Raw genomic sequence first — 16405 nt, forward strand, 5'->3', positions numbered from 1 at the left:
AGGCTCTCAACCAAGGGGGCTGTTTTTGTACTATCTCTTGCCAGCAATCAATATAAGAGAATTGGTTCAGGGTTCCAACAACAATCAAAAGGACCTCAGCAATGACTCTCTCATCTAAAGATCCTTCTGGTGGCCAGCCCACATCTTGGGTGAGCCACTCTAATTCACAGAGTATGCAACCTTTGTGGAGTAAGTCTCACCCTACAGTTACCAGGAAAAACCTTCCTAAAGGTTTCTTATACACATTTCAGAAGGCTCAGTTTCCTTAGTGTGCCTCCCATGTTCCACCCTGCATCAGTGTCACACATTTAGAACAAAACACACTTAGGACAAGACTCACTTCATTCATCTCCGGCCGCTCCCCTTGTGGGGACTTAGGGCCCTCTTAGCCTTGCGGGTCGGTATAAATCCCCCCCAGCCTGGAGCTTTCACCTAGACATTGGTTGGTGAAATTCCATCATAGACTCGCTTCAGCCCTTGGGTTGGGTCGGAACCCTTCCCTTTGTCTGTCTCATTCACACACTTTCACACAGACATGGCCAGGACAGAATTTCTATACGGCCCAAATTCCAATAATTCCAAACCAAACAGAAAAGGGAGTCACGGTTTCCCCTCTGCTCGCTGACCCTGAACAGAGACTACTTGGGCAATTTCCCGGGTCCGTTTCAGCTCCAACCACTTTGGAGGGTACTCGGGGCCCAACAGAGGGTGATCAAGCCTCTCTTCCACCCGCTTAGGGCTCGAAGGGGAAGTCAGGTGGGCTACAAAACCAAATGGACCCGAGTCCTACCAGTTCAGATGGGCAGTGCTCCAAAACCCTAATTCTGGTTCCTGCTGCCTGTGGGTTCCATTGTGCTCCGGGGTGGCAGCCCCAGGGCACTGGGTGAGTCGGTCATCCTTCAGGCCAAGAATTGCCTGGGGGCGGCAAAGGTACCTGTCCCCATCGCCCCAGGGAAGCTGGTCCCAGAGACAAGAGAGGTAGAATAGCCTTTTTTTTTTTTTTTTACCTCCTCTGTCCCATCTGGGTCTCCAAAAATGTTGTAGGGACAAAGGAGGCAAAGCACCAAAGATAGCAGGACACAGTTTTATTTGGCTGCAGCCAGGTTCAGAGGGTACAGCCTTTGCTATAATTAATCAATCCCCTGAACCCCGAGTTCAGGGTGTTCCAGAGTTTTATACCCAGCAAGTAAGGGGAGGGGCTCAGAAGTTCACAGTCTGCAGAAGTTCACATAAAAGCAGCTTTTTCTTTCACTGTTCTGGACATGTTAACTCTTCAAGGACAACACCTGAGAAGGGGGGAGCTTCTTTCTATCTTTCCCTTGCCAGCTGTTACCATGGATCCCATTTGTAACTTATCTTAAAAATGTAGACATCTCTGTGAAGCCCAGCTCAAGGCCAGAGGCCTTGTTTGCACATTTCTTCAAAGTACTATACTGGATACGTTTGTGGAAAAACTAGTAAGGGGGTGTCCAGCACCTGGAGTGCTGGTATCTTCTTAGCTAGTGGCCAAGTAAACAGGGTGACACGAAAATAGGAAGTTTATCTACATTGGACTCTTTTTCTGACAGTCCTAAAATCAGCCATGGTGAAGAGGGCTTTTCTGTGGAGAAAGGGGGTGCCACTTCATCCCAATAGACCATTCAGCTATGAATCCATCAATGGAAAAATCCATAGGTGAATCAGAGCCCTCATGATCCAATCACTTCTCAAAAGCCCTAACTTCAGCCTGAGAGCCTTTGGGGGACATTCCAGATCCAAACTATAACAAATGTAAATAAGCCAGACCTCACAGAGCTCTTCAACTCCCAACAGCATAAAAGACATTCAAGTGCACATGGAATATTCTTAAGTACAGAACATGTTAGGCCAGAAAGCAGGTCTTGATGAATTTCAATAGCTTTAAATCATACCAAATATCTGACTATCCTAGGATGAAATTGGAAGTCAATAAAAGAAAAAAATCTTGAAAGTTAACAAATATGTGGAAATTAAGCAATACACTTTTAAACAGGGAATGAATCAAAGAAGAAGCCACTAAGGAAATTAGAAATACTCTGAGATTAATAAAAACAAAAACACAGCATACCAGAATTTAAAAGTTGCAGCAAAGGCAATGCTTAGAGAGAAATATCTGTATGTAAACACCTACATTAAAAAAGAAGAAGGATCTCAAAGAAATATCCCAAACTCCCACCTTTAGGAAGTAGAAAAAAAAAAAGCAAACTTAGAGCAACTAGAAGGAAGGAGACAATGAAGATTTGATATAAATGAAATAGAAAATAGGAAAGGAATAAGAAAGCTTATTCCAGTAAAGCTTAAAATTGGTTCTTTGAAAAGATCAACAAAATTGCTAAATCTTTAGCTAGAGTGCCCAAGGGAAAAAAAAAAAGGAGAAAGATTCAAATTACTAAAATCAAAAATGACAATGAGAACATTATCACCAATCTTACATAAATACAAAGGTTTGTAAGAGAATACAGTGAACAATTGCACACCAATAAATTAGATAACTTTAATGAATATGGATAAATTCCTAGAAGCATAGAAACTACTAAAACAGACTAAAGAAGAAATAAAAAAAGATCTGAATAGGCATATAGCAAGTTAAGAAATTGAATAGTTGTTTAAAATTTCCAAAAAGGAAAACCCCTAGACCAGCTGGCTTCCCTAATTTTATCAAATACTGAAAGATTAATGCCAATACTTTTAAACTCTTCTCCAGAATGGAGGAGTATATAATGTATCCTAACTCATCCTGTGAGGTTGGTATTAATCCCTTTTTTATTTTTTTATTTTTTAGTTCTCGGCAGACACAACATCTTTGTTGGTATGTGGTGCTGAGGATCGAACCCGGGCCGCATGCATGCCAGGCGAGTGTGCTACCGCTTGAGCCACATCCCCAGCCCTGGTATTAATCCTTGATGCTAAAGCCAGACAAAGGAATCATAATAAAAGTACCAATCAATATCATATATAGATGCAAAATTCCTTAACAAAATATTAGCAAATCAAGTCCAGAAGCATATTAAAAGGATTATACATAATGACCAAGTAGAATTTATTCTATAAATGTAGTGGTGGTTCAACATATAAAAATCAGTCAATGTAATACACCATATTATTAGAATGAAGCGGGGGCGGGGGGGAGAAATCACATGATCATCTTAATTGGTACATCTTAATTTGATAAGATGCACCACCCTTTCATGATTAAAAATACTCTAAAACTAAGAATGGAAGATTATTTTCTCAATTTGATGAAAGGCATCTATAAAAAGACCACAACTAATATTAAATTATTTTCCCCTACATCAGGAAACAAGACAAGAATGTTCCCTCTCACCATTTCTATTCAACCTTGTACTAAAAGGTATAGTCAGAGAAATTAAGTTGGAAAGAAAGAAATAAAATTCTCTCTATTAATAGATGACATGATTTTATATGTAGAAAATCCTAAAGAATCTATGAAACAAAACCTATTAGAGTTAATAAAACTATTAGCTAATAAGCTAATAATCAGCAATGTTGCCAGACACATGACAAGCATACTAAAATCAGTTGTATTTTTATAGCCTAGCAATGAAAAGTCTGAAAAATGCAGTTAAGAAAACCGTTCTGGGGCTGGAGATATAGCTCAATTGGTAGAGCACTTGCCTCCCATGCACAAGGCCTGGGATTCATTCCCCGGCACAAGAGAGAGAGAGAGAGAGAGAGAGAGAGAGAGAGAGAGAGAGAGAGAGAGAGAGAGAGAGAGAGAGAGAACAATTCTGTTTAATTTAATATCATTGAAAATAATAAAATACTTAGGGATAAATTTAATTCAGGATATATAAGACCCACTCAAAATTACAAACATTGTTGAAAAAAAGACTAGAATAAATGAAAAGTCACTCCATGTTCATGGATGGTGTTTTGGTCAGCTTTTCCATTGCTATTTCCTTACAGGACAAAAAGTTTATACCGGGCACATGATTTTAGAGGTCTTAGTCTGTAACTGGCTGACTCCATTGCTCTGGACTCAAGATGAAGCAGCACATTATACCAAAAGGGCCCATCAGAGAAAAAAACCAACTCAGCTCATGGCAGGCTCAAGAAGCAGAGAGAGAAAGAGACAGAGACAGAGAGACAGAGACAGAGACAGAGACAGAGACAGAGAGAGGGGAAGGGACCACAGGAAGAACAACCCTTTCAGTGCATACCCTCAGTGCCCACTTCCTGTAGTCATGCCCCACCTGCTTACAGTTACCACCCAGTCAGTCCATTCAAACTAGGATGGACCGATTACGTTACAGGTCTCATAATCTAATCATTTTACATCTGAATATTCTTGGATTAACAGGAACTTTTATGGATACCTCATATCTAAATCGTAACAACTTGATATTGTTAAAATGAAAACATTCCCCAAATTGGTCTAGACATTCCATGCAATCCCTATAAAAATTTCAAAATTCCATTTTGTAGAAAGGACAAACTGATACTAAAATTCAAATGGAATAGCGATGGATCCAGAATAGCCAAACCACTATTAAAAAAGAATAGAGTTGGAGAACTCATAATTGTAAGCTCCAAAACTTACTATTGTAAGAACCAGCAATTCCACTTATTGCATATACAAAGAGAATTGAAAATTAAATTTTCAGGGAAAAAAACTTGAATAGGAATGCTTTTAGCAACATTATTCATAATATCCAAAAAGTATGGGAAAAAATCAAATGTCCATGACTAGCGTATGAAAAAATAAAGCGTGGTGTTATTTGTTTAGTGGAGTATTATTCAGCAAAACAGCAATGAAGTATACATACTTAACATGGATGAACCTTTAATACATTGTTCTAAGTGAAAGAAACCAGATACAAAAGGCCACATATTATTTTATTTCATTTGTATGAAATGCCCAATATTGGCAAATTCATAGAGATATATTCAGATGAAGGGTTTCCAGTGGCCAGTTTGGGGGTTGTGTAGTGAATGCTCAATGACTATTGTTTTTCTTATCTGGGTGATGAAAATGTTCTAGAACGAGGTACTGGTGGTGGTTGCACAACCTTGAGAATGTACTACAATTACTGAATTGAGTATTTTAAAATGGTGAAATTTCTAGGCGGGTGCACGTCTGTAATCCCCGTGGCTCCGGAGGCTGAGAAAGGAGAATTGAGAGTTCAAAGCCAGCCTCAGCAAAAGCAAGCCGCTAAGCAACTCAGTGAGATCCTGTCTCTAAATAAAATACAAAATGGGGCTGGGGATGTGGCTCAGTGGTCAAGTGCCCCTGAGTTCAATCCCCAGTACAAAAAAAAAAAAAAAAAAGATGGTATTTCTGAAATGTGAGTTTCTTTCAATAAGAAAATCAAATGTTAAAAATTGACTTCAACATGTAAAATTTCTTTCCAGGGGTTGGGGTAGGAAAACAACCACTGTCTAAAAAAAAAGGAGGGTAAATGGCATAAACAGACAATTCATAAAGAAATACAAATAGCACATAAAGATATGAAAAGAGACTGAACCTCACCAGTAAACAGAAACATGCAAATTATAGCAGTAGATTTGCAAAATTTAAAGAATTTGAAAATATGAAGGAAAGCTAAGGATTGGAAAAAGAGACCATCTTATACACTACTAACAGTTTACTTAAACTGCAGTCATTTTAGAGGGCAATTTGGCAGTAAAATATTAAAATTTTAAAACACATACCCTATGACTGAGCAGTTCTACTCTTCATATTTAAGCAAAAGAAATAGCATACAGGTGCACAGAGAAGTAAGTACAGTTTCAGCTTTGTTTGCAAAAATAAGAAATAGGCTAAGGATTGTGGAGAAATAAATATGGGACCTCAGGATACAGAATACTATGCAATCAATAAAATGAATAATGTTAATGTGGAAAGAAATATGAATGAAAAAATTTCAGAATACTATTCACTGATGTAAAATCTAAACTAAACTACAAAAGCACCTTCTTTCCCATGGGAATATATGTATGAATGTGTATAAATGCAGAAAAAAGTTGGGAAGATCAAAAAAAAATAATAATAACAGTTCAGGAGTGGCAGTGCACACCTGTAGTCACTGCCACCTATAAGGCCGAGGCAGGAAGAAGCCAGCCTGGGCAATTTAGCAAGACCTTGTCTCAAATTTTTTTGAAAAGGGGCTGGAGATATAGCTCAGTGGTAGAGGGTTTAATACCCAGTACTACAAAAAAAAAAAAAAAAAAAAGTCATCAGTAGAGTGGACAAATATAGATTGCTCATGGGGGGTTTTTGGCCTTATCTAAAATTTTCATGGAATGAGGATATTAATAATAAAACAATAATAGTATTTTTTAAAAACAAGAAAAAAGTAAATTTAAAGTTTAATATTTAAAAAGTAAATTTTATTTTAACTCTAAAGAGAATTCTGAATTGTACAATGTCACTGGGTTGGACCAAAAAAAAAAAAAAAAAAGAACTTTGATTGTAGTTTTGTCTTCCTAAGAGAAGGAGGGGATAGAGTGAGTAGGAAAAACACTTTTAGGTTAATTTCTGGTTTTTTAATTTTACTCTGCCAAAATGAAAGATGAATCTAGGCTTATTTTTTAAAGATGTCTCAAATGGATTAATCCTGCTAAAAATTCATTAGAAAAACTTCTTCCAAACATCTGAAACCTAAAAATTTAAGACTTGGAGTATTGTTTAGTGGTAAAGCACTTGCCTAGCATGTGCAAGGCCCTGTGTTAGATTCCCCAATACTGAGAAAACAAAAATTAAAACAAAACAAAATGGCAAACCTGAAAATTCTTCAGCAAGAAATAATCTCTCCAGGAACATTTAAACCGAGTCTTCAAGATCTCTTAATAAAGTAGACAGGGATGCCATAGAAGGGCTTCTGTTGCTGAATGTGATTATTCAATACAATAGACTCCAACTGGAGAAAGGTAAGTTTAAAAACAGAAAGGAAATTGAAAAAAAAAATGGAGGTAGGGCCATATTTTAGAACAGCAATTGTGACATAATGCAAAGACCCCAGGATCTGGGGACAGTTATCTAGGCTAATTTTGATACTGGTTAGGCAAACTACCTAACTGATTTTCTAACTTGGTTACCTCATTGGTTTGCCAGGAAAAGGCACAGAACAGTACTAGAAATATCAAAATAATTCAAAAGAGTTTAAAAAATAGTGAAAAAGTTGAAGTCAATAATGTGAATGTTAAATCCTCAGAGTAGGAGATCAGTGAAGAGTTACCAAAAGACTTGAGACAAACTGTCCACATAAGGTCATTTTGGAGCAAGAATGACTTCATTTTTTTTCTTCTACATAGTAATGGTCACCTACCTGGGATTATGATCCTATTTCCCCAAATCATTCTGGGAAATCTCTGGAATCTCCAAACTAAATCGTTTCTATCAACACAGCTATGCATGTCTTACAGGTTCATTGACATAACTAAAATACAGGAGTCTCTCCCAAGCTCCCAAACACGTGTTTTGAGAATTATGTGTACATGTGAGGCAGTATGAGGAAGTAATTAAGATAGGGGCTCTTGGGTAAGATTGACTTGCTTTAAAGTCAAGCTGCACATCTTTTTATTTTTATTTTTTTATTTTTTTTACTTGTAGATGGACACAACAACTTTTTATTTTATTTATCTATTTTTTTTAATTTATTTTTTTAATGTTGGTTGTTCAAAACATTACATAGTTCTTGATATATCATATTTTACATTTTGATTCAAGCGGGTTATGAACTCCCATTTTACCCCGTATACAGCTTGCAGAATCACATCAGTTACACTTCATTGCTTTACATATTGATAAACTCATGTCTGTTGTATTCTGCTGCCTTTCCTATCCTCTACTATCCCCTCTCCCCTCCCCTCCCCTCCCCTCTTCTCTCTCTACCCCCACTACTGTAATTCATTCCTCCCCCTTGTACTGTTTTTCCCTTTCCCCTCACTTCCTCTTGTATGTAATTTTGTATACCCCTGAGGGTCTCCTTCCATTTCCATGCAATTTCCCTTCTCTCTCCCTTTCCCTCCCACCTCTCATCCTTGTTTAATGTTGGTCTTCTTCTAGTGCTCTTCTTCCCTAGTCTGTTCTTAGTTACTCTCCTTATATCAAAGGAGACATTTGGCATTTGTTTTTTAGGGCTTGGCTATCTTCGCTTAGCATAATCTGCTCTAATGCCATCCATTTCCCACCAAATTCTATGATTTTGTCATTTTTTACTGCAGAGTAATACTCCATTGTGTATAAATGCCACATTTTTTTTAACCATTCGTCTATTGAAGGGCATCTAGGTTGCTTCCACAGTCTTGCTATTGTGAATTGTGCTGCTATGAACATCGATGTAGCAGTGTCCCTGTAGCATGCTCTTTTTAGGTCTTTAGGGAATAGACGGAGAAGGGGAATAGCTGGGTCAAATGGTGGTTCCATTCCCAGCTTTCCAAGAAATCTCCATACCGATTTCCAAATTGGCTACACCAATTTGCAGTCCCACCAACAATGTACAAGTGTACGCTTTTCCCCAAAACCTCGCCAGCACTTATTGTTGTTCGACTTCATAATGGCTGCCAATCTTACTGGAGTGAGATGGTATCTTAGGGTGGTTTTGATTTGCATTTCTCTGACTGCTAGAGATGGTAAGCATTTTTTCATGTACTTATTGATTGATTGTATGTCCTCCTCTGAGAAGTGTCTATTCAAGTCCTTGGCCCATTTGTTGATTGGGTTATTTGTTATCTTATTGTCTAATTTTCTGAGTTCTTTATATATTCTGGATATTAGGGCACTATCTGAAGTGTGAGGAGTAAAGATTTGTTCCCATGATGTAGGCTCCCTATTTACCTCTCTTATTGTTTCTTTTGCTGAGAAAAAACTTTTTAGTTTAAGTAAGTCCCATTTGTTGATTCTAGATGTTAACTCTTGTGCTATGGGTGTCCTATTGAGGAATTTGGAGCCCGACCCCACAGCATGTAGGTCGTAGCCAACTTTTTCTTCTATCAGATGCCGTGTCTCTGATTTGATATCAAGCTCCTTGATCCATTTTGAGTTAACTTTTGTGCTTGGCGAGAGAAAGGGATTCAGATTCATTTTGTTGCATATGGATTTCCAGTTTTCCCAGCACCATTTGTTGAAGATGCTATCCTTCCTCCATTGCATGCTTTTAGCCCCTTTATCAAATATAAGAAAGTTGTAGTTTTGTGGGTTGGTTTCTGTGTCCTCTATTCTGTACCATTGGTCCACCCGCCTGTTTTGGTACCAGTACCATGCTGTTTTTGTTACTATTGCTCTGTAGTATAGTTTGAGATCTGGAATCGCTATACCACCTGATTCACACTTCCTGCTTAGTATTGTTTTTGCTATTCTGGGTCTTTTATTCTTCCATATGAATTTCATGATTGCTTTCTCCATTTCTACAAGAAATGCCATTGGGATTTTGATTGGCATTGCATTAAACCTATAGAGAACTTTTGGTAATATCGCCATTTTGATGATGTTAGTTCTGCCTATCCATGAACAGGGTATGTTTTTCCATCTTCTAAGGTCTTCTTCAATTTCTCTTTTTAGGGTTCTGTAGTTTTCATTGTATAAGTCTTTCACCTCTTTTGTTAGGTTGATTCCCAAGTATTTTATTCTTTTTGAGGATATTGTGAACGGCGTGGTTGTCCTCGTTTCCATTTCAGAGGATTTGTCGCTGATATACAGGAATGCCTTTGATTTATGCGTGTTGATTTTATAACCTGTCACTTTGCTGAATTCATTTATTATCTCTAATAGTTTCTTTGTAGACCCTTTTGGGTCTGCTAGGTATAGAATCATGTCATCTGCAAATAGTGATAATTTAAGTTCTTCTTTTCCTATTTTTTTGCCTTTAATTTCTTTCGTCTGTCTAATTGCTCTGGCCAGTGTTTCGAGAACTATGTTGAACAGAAGTGGTGAAAGAGGGCATCCCTGTCTTGTTCCAGATCTTAGAGGGAATGCCTTCAATTTTTCTCCATTCAGAATGATGCTAGCCTGAGGCTTAGCATAAATTGCTTTTACAATGTTGAGGTATGTTCCTGTTATCCCTAGTTTTTCAAGAGTTTTGAACATAAAGGGATGCTGTACTTTGTCGAATGCTTTTTCCGCATCTATTGAGATGATCATATGGTTCTTATTTTTAAGTCTATTGATGTGGTGAATAACATTTATTGATTTCCGTATATTGAACCAGCCTTGCATACCAGGGATGAATCCTACTTGATCATGGTGTATAATTTTTTTGATATGTTTTTGTATCCGATTCGCCAGAATTTTATTGAGGATTTTTGCGTCTAGGTTCATTAGAGATATTGGTCTGTAGTTTTCTTTCTTTGAAGTGCCTTTGTCTGGTTTCGGAATCAGGGTGATGTTAGCCTCGTAGAATGAATTTGGTAGTTCTCCCTCTTTTTCTATTTCCTGAAATAGCTTGAAAAGTATTGGTATTAGTTCCTCTTTAAAGGTTTTGTAAAACTCTGCTGTATACCCATCTGGTCCTGGGCTTTTCTTAGATGGTAATCTTTTGATGGTTTCTTCTATTTCCTCAATTGATATTGGTCTGTTTAGGTTGTCTATATCCTCCTGACTCAATCTGGGCAGATTATATGACTTAAGAAATTTATCGATGCCTTCACTATCTTCTATTTTATTGGAGTATAAGGATTCAAAATAATTTCTGATTATCTTCTGTATTTCTGAAGTGTCTGTTGTGATATTGCCTCTTTCATCCCGTATGCTGGTAATTTGAGTTCTCTCTCTTCTTCTCTTCGTTAGCATGGCTAAGGGTCTGTCAATTTTATTTATTTTTTCAAAGAACCAACTTTTAGTTTTGTCAATTTTTTCAATTGTTTCTTTTGTTTCAATTTCATTAATTTCAGCTCTGATTTTAATTATTTCTTGCCTTCTACTTCTTTTGCTGTTGTTTTGCTCTTCTTTTTCTAGGATTTTGAGATGAAGTATGAGATCATTTATTTGTTGGGTTTTTCTTTTTTTAAGGAATGAACTCCAAGCAATGAATTTTCCTCATAGAACTGCTTTCAATGTGTCCCATAGATTCCGATATGTTGTGTCTGTGTTTTCATTTAACTCTAAGAATTTTTTAATTTCCTCCTTGATGTCTTCTAAAACCCATTGATCATTCAGTAACCTATTGTTCATTCTCCAAGTGATGCATGATTTTTCCTTCCTTCTTTTATTATTGATTTTCAGTTTCATTCCATTGTGATCAGATAAGATGCATGGTATTATCTCTACTCCTTTATATTGACTAAGAGTTTCCCTGTGACATAATATATGATCTATTTTTGAGAAGGATCCATGTGCTGCTGAGAAAAAAGTGTAGCTGCTTGATGTTGGGTGGTATATTCTATATGTGTCAATTAAGTCTAGGTTGTTAATTGTATTATTGAGTTCTATAGTTTCCTTATTCAACTTTTGTTTGTAAGATCTGTCCAGTGGTGAGAGAGGTGTGTTAAAGTCTCCCATGATTATTGTATGGTGGTCTATTAGATTCTTGAACTTGAGAAGAGTTTGCTTGATGAACATAGCAGCCCCGTTGTTTGGGGCATATATATTTATGATTGTTATGTCTTGTTGGTGTATGGTTCCCTTGAGCAGTATGTAGTGTCCCTCTTTATCCCTTTTGATTAACTCTGGCTTGAAATCTATTTTATTTGATATGAGTATGGACACTCCTGCTTGTTTCCGCAGTCCATATGAGTGATATGATTTTTCCCAACCTTTCACCTTCAGTCTATGTATATCTTTTCCTATCAAATGCGTCTCCTGCAGGCAGCATATTGTTGGGTCTTGTTTTGTGATCCATTCAACTAGCCTGTGTCTCTTAATTGGTGAGTTTAAGCCATTAACATTTAGGGTTATTATTGAGATATGGTTTGTTCTTCCAGCCATAGTTTGTTTATTAATGCTATTAAACCTGATTTGTTTTCCTCTTTGATTATTTTCCCCCCTTTACTGTCCTACCTCCCACTGTTGGTTTTCATTGTTGTTTTCCATTTCCTCTTCCTGTAGTGTTTTGCCAAGAATTTTTTGAAGAGATGGTTTTCTAGCTGCAAATTCTTTTAACTTTTGTTTGTCGTGGAATGTTTTAATTTCATCTTCCATCCTGAAGCTTAATTTCGCAGGATACCTGATTCTTGGTTGGAACCCATTTTCTTTTAGCGTTTGAAATATGTTATTCCAGGATCTTCTCGCTTTTAGAGTCTGTGTTGAGAGATCAGCTGTTATCCTGATTGGTTTACCCCTAAATGTAATCTGCTTCCTTTCCCTTGTAGCTTTTAAAATTCTCTCCTTATTCTGTATGTTGGACATCTTCATTATAATGTGTCTAGGTGTCGATCTCATGATTTTGCACATTCGGCGTCCTGTAGGCTTCTAGGATTTGGGATTCTGTCTCATTCTTCAAGTCTGGGAAGTTTTCTTGTATTATTTCACTGAATAGATTGCTTAATCCTTTGGTTTGGAGCTCAGTGCCTTCCTGTATCCCAATGACTCTTAAGTTTGATCTTTTGATATTATCCCATAGTTCTTGAATGTTCTGCTCATGGTTTCTTAGTAGACTTGCTGAGCTATCTATGTTCTTTTTAAGTTGAAATACTCTGTCTTCATTGTCTGATGTTCTATCTTCTAAGTGATCCACTCTGCTGGTAGTATTCTCAATTGAGTTTTTAAGTTGGTTTATTGTTTCCTGCATTTCTAGGATTTCTATTTGTTTGTTTTTTATTACCTCTATCTCCCTGTGAAATTGATCTTTTACTTCCTGGATTTGTTTGTCAATGTGATCTTTCATTGTCTGATTTTGCTGTCTCATGTCTTCCTTGAGACTCCAGATCATCTGAAGCATGTATGTCCTGAGCTCTCTAGCTGACATTCCATCTGTTGTAGCTATTACCTCTTCTAAAGTTGAGTTGACCTGCATTGCCTGTGGTCCTTTCTTTCCTTGTCGTTTCATACTGCTGGCGTTTCTTTCTGCTTGGTGAAATTGTTGTGTCTTTGATATTTTCCCTCTATTTATTTATATTGCTCTTGTATAGTTGAAAAATCACCCTTGCAGGGCAGGTAGTGGCTGTGATCCTCCTCCAATTAGTGTGATCCATCTACCATGCTGGCAGGCCCTAGGTCTGCTCTGCTGGTCGGTCAAAGGTCCGCCTACCCAGCAGGCGCCAGGGGCACCTGTGTCACTCCGTAGGTTGCTGGGCCTAACCTCCCGATGGGTTGCAGGTTTGCCTAGCTTGCAGGCACTGGGGGAGGGGCCGGTTCCGCCCCTCAGCAGGCTTTGGGCCCCATCTGCTGGTGTTCACAGTCCCGCCTACCTTGCAGACACTGGGGGAGGGGACGGGCCTGGCCCTCAGCCATCCGCCGGACCTGTCCTAGTGGGTCCGGTCCGCGTTCCCCGCAGGCTCGTGTAGCTGCTCTCTTATTTATCTATTTTTATATGGTGCTGAGACTCAAACCCAGTTCCTCCACACATGCCAGCCCCAAAGCTGCACATTTTAACAGACATGTAAGCTTGGAAAAATTACTTAACTTCTTCATGCTTCAGTAAAAGTTGATTTAGAAAAGTGTCTACTATGTAGAATTATTATGCAGTAAAATAAGAAAACAATTGTAAGTTTCTTAGAATGGTGTTTTACACATATTAAGCACTAAATGTTAGCTCCTCATTAATCTGTTTGTCTTTATCTTTCTAGAAACTAAATGAGTCCTTTTCTGAATCTGGATGGGGGAAATTTATTCCTCATCTCTTGTAGATGAACACACAATCTGGGCTTTCAATTTACATAAATAAAGAGAAGAGAATATCCAGATGCCCCATCCCTACCCAGAGGAGGTCTAATTTTTCTTTTTTCTTTTTTTTTACTCTCTTAAATTTTATTTTGATTTTTAATTAACACACAATGAGTGTACATATTTATAGATATTTCAATACATGTATAGAAGGTATTCTTATCTTAATGGAATTCTTAGTATCTCCATCGCCTTATTATTTCTTTATATTGGGCCCCTTGAACTTCTCTCTTCTAGTTTTTTGTACAATATTAGCAGCTTGCTCTGCACAATAGTCAGTCAACTTTGCTGTAGAGCACTAGAAATTACCACTCCTAACTTTGAAGACAGTTAATTTTATTTTATTGGTTGTTCACAACATTACAAAGCTCTTGACATATCATATTTCATACATTAGAATCAAGTGGGTTATGAGCTCCCATTTTTACCCCAAATACAGATTGCAGAATCACATCGGTTTTACATCCACATTTTTACATAATGCCATATTAGTAACTGTTGTATTCTGCTGCCTTTCCTATCCTCTACTATCCCCCCTCCTCTCCCCTCCCATCTCCTCTCTCTACCCCATCTACTGTAATTCATTTCCCTCCTTGTTTATTTTCCCATTCCCCTCACAACCTCTTATATGTAATTTTGTATAACAATGAGGGTCTCCCTCCATTTCCATGCAATTTCCCTTTTTTCTCCCTTTCCCTCCCACCTCATGTCTCTGTTTAATGTTAATCTTTTCTTCCTGCTCTTCCTCCCTGCTCTGTTCTTAGTTGCCCTCATTATATCAAAGAAGACATTTGGTATTTGTTTTTTAGGGATTGGCTAGCTTCACTAAGCATAATCTGCTCTAGTGCCATCCATTTCCCTGCAAATTCCATGATTTTGTCGTTTTTTTAGTGCTGCGTAGTACTCCATGGTGTATAAATGCCACATTTTTTTTTATCCATTCATCTATTGAAGGGCATCTGGGTTGGTTCCACAGTCTAGCTATTGTGAATTGTGCTGCTATGAACATCGATGTGGCAGTATCCCTGTAGTGCGCTCTTTTAAGGTCTTCAGGGAATAGTCCGAGAAGGGCAATAGCTGGGTCAAATGGTGGTTCCATTCCCAGCTTTCCCAGGAATCTCCATACTGTAAATTAACTTATTTTTCATCCCCCTCCAAGTAAATCAAAGCCTAAATAGAATACCCAATTCACCAGCATTGCTTCAATCCCAGAGTTAGTCATAGCAAAACCAGCTGTAATTATGTTCCCATAAAATAATGATAATGACCATGATCATAGCCATCATTTATTAGATACAATTATGAGTAACATTAATCTTATTCTAGGCACAGTTCTAATTCTTTATGATTTCATGGGATCATAAAAATGTTCCTATAAGGAAGCTGAGGTAAGGAGGTTAAATAATTTGTCTGAGACTACCTGCTATTAGATGATAGAAACTGAACTGCTACACCCCCACTCTCCCCAAACAATCTCGGTTTCCTTTGTAATAATGTTGAGTCTTGTATAAGTCAAATAAAAAGCAAAATTCCCAGAAAGTACCAAGTTAAATGTCCTTTGGCTTGAGCATTCTCTTGCTGGTGGGTGTGTACATTGGTATAACTATATTAGAAAACAACTTGGTCTTATCTACTAAAATTGAGTCTGATAAATACCCTACGACCCAGGATGTTAATCAGCTTTCCTTCACTATAATAAGATATCAAAGATAATTAACTTCTAAAGAGAAAAGGGTTATGTTGGCTCATGGTTTTAGAGTTTCCAGTCTATGATCAAGTGGGCCCATTGCTTTTAAGCCTTTGGTGGAGGAGCTAGGTGGCAATAGTGGGGAGATGCAGCACAGCTAACTGCTCACCTCATGGCCATGAAGACAAAGAGGAAAGGGATAGGGTCCTGCAATGCCCTAAGGACCTCCCCACAAGGTCCCACCTGCTAAAATTGCCACCATCTCCCAATAGTGTCACCCTGGGTACCAAGTCTTTAACACATGGGACTTTAGGGGACATTCAACATCCAAACTATAGCACCCAACACTTCCATTCCATTCCTAGGTGTGATCCTTAGAGGAGCAGTTCTCAAACATTTTGGTCTCAGGGCCCTAGTTTTCTTTTTAAAGATCCCAGTGAGCTTTTATTTAGGAAGATCATAGCTACTCACATTTTCTGTATCATAAACTATAACTGAGGCATCTTAATTTAAGTCAATTAAAATGAACAATAATAATCACATTACATGTTGACAAATATTTTTTTTTTACAAAGAATGGCTCTATTTTTCAATATGAACTAGTGAAAAAAGTGTCACTTTTATAAGGCTTTTTAATATTTGATTCAATGGAAGACAGCAGGTTTCTTCTCTGCTTCTCAGCTGATTAAGATATGCTCATTTGGTTAAAGTGTTTGAAGAGTAAATCTCACATAGATGTATAACTGGAGAGGGAGGATTTTGAGTACTTCCTGAAAAGACCTCAGAGACTGATGCAGATATTGTCACATCATTATTCTTTAGGAATTGCTACTCCAGAGAAATTTATACACATGGGCACCAGGATACTGAGATAAGATTGTTGATATCAGCATAGTATGTGTTAGTCACATTTGGAAAGA

Source organism: Urocitellus parryii, chromosome 4 (genome assembly GCF_045843805.1).
Source record: "Urocitellus parryii isolate mUroPar1 chromosome 4, mUroPar1.hap1, whole genome shotgun sequence".
Classification (NCBI taxonomy): Eukaryota; Metazoa; Chordata; class Mammalia; order Rodentia; family Sciuridae; genus Urocitellus; species Urocitellus parryii.